Source organism: Halyomorpha halys, unplaced genomic scaffold (genome assembly GCF_000696795.3).
Source record: "Halyomorpha halys isolate HHAL.00 unplaced genomic scaffold, Hhal_1.1 Scaffold231.1, whole genome shotgun sequence".
In the NCBI taxonomy this organism is placed as follows: Eukaryota; Metazoa; Arthropoda; class Insecta; order Hemiptera; family Pentatomidae; genus Halyomorpha; species Halyomorpha halys.
Genome location: NW_027114318.1, coordinates 33,158 through 38,657, shown reverse-complemented (window position 1 = coordinate 38,657; position 5,500 = coordinate 33,158). Strand labels below are relative to the sequence as shown.

Below are 5,500 nucleotides of genomic sequence, written 5' to 3'. Positions count from 1 at the left end.
CATCTGTTAAGCCTATGGAGGAACACAAATAGTGGTCATTGCACTTCCAGTTCTCTAGCCTAAAAAGGTTATGGCTCAAGGTAAGGTAAAAGTAAGCCTGGTCGTTAGCCATATAAGTGAAAGATTTATATTGCCAGTTCCAGCTTGCAATTGTATTGGAGAGAATAGGACCTCCTTTTTGTTGAAACTGTGGTCAACCAGATCAAAAAATTATTAATTGTGAACAGAAACCTCAATATACATTATGTGTGGGACATAAAGATGTTGACCACCCCAGCAGAAGTAGTAAGTGTCCAGCTTTCCATTTAGCACTGAAAACCATAATGCAAGCCCAACAACATCATAGATTAGGATACTCCAGTTCAATTTGAACCATTGTGAAGCTGCTCAGGTTCTCCTTTATTAAACTATAAGGGAAAAGTATTATCTGTAATCTCTATTCTCTGTAAAAAAAAAAAAATATGAAAATCTGGATTGCGCCTCATGGGTAACCGATGCCAGTGGGTAAGCTGCTATTTGGGCTTGTGGCTCCCACACTATCCAGGAGGTGATTACTGTATCGGAGTCCGGCTTTGTATGGGCCAAGATCAATAATGTGTATGTGTTTCATTGTTACGCCTATCCCAGTATCACGATACAAGACTTTGTGAATTTGTTGGATTGCATTGCCTTAGAGCCTAATAGCAATAATAGCTGATGATCACAACGTATAAGCAACAGAATGGGGAAGTAGGATGACAAATCAATATGGTGAAGTTCTCCTGGAAGCTTTTGCCCAAATAAGTGATGGTTCTTATGAACACCAGAATAAATCCGACCTTCAGAGGTTGCAAATGGTCCCTCTAGAGCTCAATACAGATTTTGGAGAGAGCAATCCACAGTAGGTGCTATTGGATTAGTATTCAAGACTGCCTGTCCAGTGGTTGCAGGAGTTAACCACCAGATTTTTAGCCAATTAAACATACCTGCTTTATGAGACTGAGTGAACCCACAGAGTTGACTCACAACTAAAGTAACAGAATAAATGATTATCTGCTACAGCCAGATCCGAACATGGGATCTTACCACAGTGCCACCCCAGTACCCTTATTGAATAATATTTTTGCCATTATTATTTATGACTACTTGTGAGCATGATGGATATTTGTATATCTATATAAAAATGCCTTATCCCTAGAGGCAAAAAATTGAACCTGAAAATCCCCAGTTATCATTCGGTTCAAGAAAGGTTTGATTTTGTTCTGTGCAAGTAGAAATGTACATAGGTTTGACACTCAAGTAGCATGCGAAGATGTGGCACCCATCTTGAGTATTTTCACAGCTATCCTAGCTTCCGAATAAGGCCCAAAATGGTTTATTGAGCTGAATCAAGCCTTTCCTCAATTATACATAAATATAATATGAGAGTATGATGTGATATATTTATCAAAGGAACCACATCACAATATTTTCAATATAAGCTTTTTAGATAAGAGTAAGAAGTAAATAATAAAAATAATATGACATGCAACTTACCCTTGGTTTCTCACAGATGATGGTTGTTTCTTTCTTGAAATTCACAACCTACCAAGGTCTTTAAACCCTGCAGATTCCGAAATGCATGAAACCGGATGAGATGTCCATGGTGGGAAATAACAAAATTCACTCAAAAGAAAAAGTATACTTTTAAATATTATAGATAAATACACTTAGTGACATATCCAAACTGCACTAGAAAATCAATAGAAACAAGAAGATTTATGCATTTGAAATTAAAATTAAAACAAAAATAGGATCACTGCACTGCTCCTGCACAGTATAAATCACAATGTATGATGTTAACAAAACTGATGTCAATATTTACCGATTAATTAATAATGAAACTAAAATAATTGTGAAAATTTCTTTCAACCAGTCTCGTAAGAAGAATATAAATTAATATTAATATTAATATTAAGATTTATATTATCATTTTCTCCCTAAAAAATTTTAATTGATCACAGAATTTTATATATTTTAGGGTCTCTGATAAAAAGCCTCATTCTAAGGTACCAATAGAATACTAAACCAAGAAATCCCAAAAATTAAAACCTCTCTACAATGTCTTTCATTTGATTTCATTTAGCATCCAAATATGATAAATTCAACCAGGACTAATAAGCCCTTAAATGTCTGTTTAGGAAGAACAGCAATAGTCTATTGAATTAGTTACTATACCATTACCTACATGATTAAAATTGACCCAATTGACAATTACTTTCTGCCAAAAAACATTTGAATTAACACCATACAAAAAGTCATTAGACAACAACAAAGTGTGAATGACTTATGCCAGTAGACAAGGGCTTATTAGTAATAATAAAAGGAGTAAGAGTGCTAAGTAAAGGTTGGTGTAATGTTCCCCCAACTCTAAGGACCAGTGGCTGAACACAGCCTCATGGCTGGGTGATGAGTTTGCTACTTGCCTGCACAAAAATTATATTGCTCAACCGACATATGCATAGCAAGACATGAAAACGGGTGATTAGTAATAATGATAATGTAATAATTTAATAAGCTCAGCTGTTGTATCCACTGAGAAAGAACCAATAAATTTAAAATGATTTCTATTTTCAACTAAAAATAAATCACCCATTTTCATGTCTTGCGATGCATGTGTTGGTTGAGCAACATAGATTTTGTGTAGGTAAGTAGCAAGCCTATTACCCAGCTATGAGGCTGCAATCAGCCACTGGTTCTCACAGTTGGAGGAACATTACACCAACCCTAATTTAGCATTCTTACTCTTTTTATCATCACCATCACAACTCCTTTTCTACATACATACGTCATTCACACTTCTTTGTTTATTTAACTTCACCAGTGTAGTCAGTTAATTAGACATGGATAGAAATGACATGGAACTCCAACAAAAGTATTTAAATTTGGATTCTATAATGAACAATCCTTGTATAGACCTGAACCCTTACTGAACTGAAGAATTTTATTATCATGGATATCTTAGCCATTCAGGAAACAAGTTGGACTGGATGTGGTAAACTCAACAGGAATAAATCTGACTTCTTTAATAGCAGCTCTCCCCTCTGCTATTATAAACAAGAATTTGGGACTAGATAAGCGATCTTAAAGAGAAATTAAACCAACAATCCTCGATTTTCAACCATGATAAAATATGTACTATAATGATTAAGGGGAAAAATCATATTATTACCAAGATAAATGTACATGCGCCAACTGAGGATAAGGAAGAAAAGGAGAAGGAAATATTCTCTAAGGAATTGGACAAAATTCTAAGAAATGGCCCTACCTTCAGCATGAAAATAGTGTTAAGTAATTTAAACACACAAATAGTAAACGAGTCTGCATTCATGCATACCATTGGAAGACAGAGTATACATCATAAACTGAATGACAATAGTGAGCGACCTAAAAAATTTGAATTGATTGCAGAATTTTATATATTTTCCTGACTCTGGTAAAAAGCCTCATTTTAAAGTATCAATAAATTTATAAAATAACAGAAAAGCTTGGGTAATAAGCACCTGGAGTACACATGAGACAGCGTCAACTCTGGCCCCTATATTAGCCAAGCCAGATTTCGAGCACCCTTTCCAACTCCAAACTGACACAAGTCACATGGGTCATGGAGTGGTATTGACTTAAATACAAAATGGTAAGGAAAGAGTCATCGCTTTCAGTTCTCAAACATTAATCTCGGCAGAAAAAAACTACAGGGTAATACAAAAGAATGTCTGGCTGTATTGTTTGGAATTAAGAAGAACAAGAATTACTTAGAGGGTTATTCCTTTACTGTCATTACAGACCACACTAGTCTCAGGTGGAGCCACTTTTGTATATTTTATTATTTTATGAGTTTGATGCTAGTGCATCCATCAAGTGAAGTGGCCCGAAGATACAAGCTAGCAGCATAACCTTTATTTGATGTGTCACAAAATCCAAGCAAAAGAAAGGAAGCTCACTCCTGACATATCTAGGAATAGCAATCTGAGTTAGATATATAATATCTAGATAAAGATGTGTTACAATTTTTAACTGCTATAGATGGGGTATAACTTCAGTTTATAGAAGCTGCCTTATAGGAGATCTGATGTAGGATTTTTTATTCTTTTTTTCCATTTAAATTTATATATAAAATTTCTTATTTTTATATACAAATTTAATTTATATATATTATTAAATTTATTCTGTTTGAAAAAACTGAACTAAAATCCTAATGAGAAAATGAAAGTCCGAGAATCTCTCCATCTAATTGTCAACCGTATTGTCAGATTTACTTTTTATGGTGAACTGCCAATAGAAGTCAGTGAACACATAGGGATATTGAATTCTTGAGGTTTCTATAGGGTTATGAAGCCATTTTAGTCCATGCCACCATAACGGACATTCTAGAAGAATGTTTAGAAGGTATCCACGAGAAGCCAAATCTCTGGGATTTTCTTGTGATGAAATGTGGAGCCATTTGCTGTGTGGTTGCAGGTCATGGATCTGGGAAACTTGATTTGCTTCACAAACGTCGGTTAAGCAGATTGGGGCTTTTAATTAAATCAGAAGATTCGATCAAGGATAATAAATGGCAGAGTAGCGTGGCACCACAGAGTTCCATTCGTGCTACTGATATATATATTTTATTAGATTTATTGGAGCCACTTTTGTATATTTTATTATTTTATGAGATTGCTACTAGTGCATGCATGGAGTGAAGTGACCTGAAGATACAAGCTGATGGCATAACCTTTAATTGAAGTTTCACAAAATCCAACCTCCTGACTTGCATATCTAGGAATAGCGATCTGAGATATCTATGGTCATTCCTGCATGATCAGGGCCCACTTCTGAGTGAGGGGTGGAGGAAGGCTAACGTCCCAGTCCAGGTGTTCATGCCAAATTTCTTGTAACAAACACTTAGTTAAAACACAACTGGAGATAAGAACCCCAAGGGATCAAACATCCTCGCTATCACTGAAAGGATCAGGCTTAGGTCACTGGCATGGTGGGTGGTTAGTTGATAGAATAAGAAAAGGAATCTGAGGATTCCATAAAAGGCCCAAAATCTTAATAGATTCCATCTCATCTTAATAAATTTGAAAGGGTTAGATTCCGGTGTCCTCTGAGGTTAGATCTGAAACTGTTGACACCCATTTACTTAGAGAAATCCCCCTTTGGAGAAGAACTCATAGAGTTGCCATTGCAGTTCCTTTGCTTCTTGGACAGAGTTTGCTCCACTAACGATAAGGTCGATCACTTTGACTGCTGCTGGGGCACTCTGATCCATTGTCCTTCACCAACTGCTCGGGAGCCCTTAGTGCCTGAGAAGCAATCAACTTAGTGCCATAGGTTACTGTGTTTAGCTCCATTTCTTGGATCTTTTCAGACGGGCTACTTCTCCATAAAATATGCTGCAAGTAGCAATCAGAGGGGTGTAGCAAGATCTGGTGGTACATTTTGACGAGATCCACACACAGAGGTACTGGTATAAATGAAAATTTATGAGAACTTCACA

At 36.0% G+C, this 5,500-nt stretch overlaps 1 long non-coding RNA gene across 1 annotated transcript in view; it reads right to left on the bottom strand.

Moving 5' to 3' along the window:
* Positions 1–1,520: 1,520 nt before the first annotated feature.
* The window catches only part of LOC136796790 (uncharacterized), an 11,359-nt gene continuing 7,379 nt past the window's right edge, over positions 1,521–5,500 (bottom strand). The window contains exon 3 of the long non-coding RNA XR_010844542.1: positions 1,521–1,710. This is a non-coding gene — a long non-coding RNA (uncharacterized lncRNA). The remainder of the gene's footprint in view (positions 1,711–5,500) is intronic.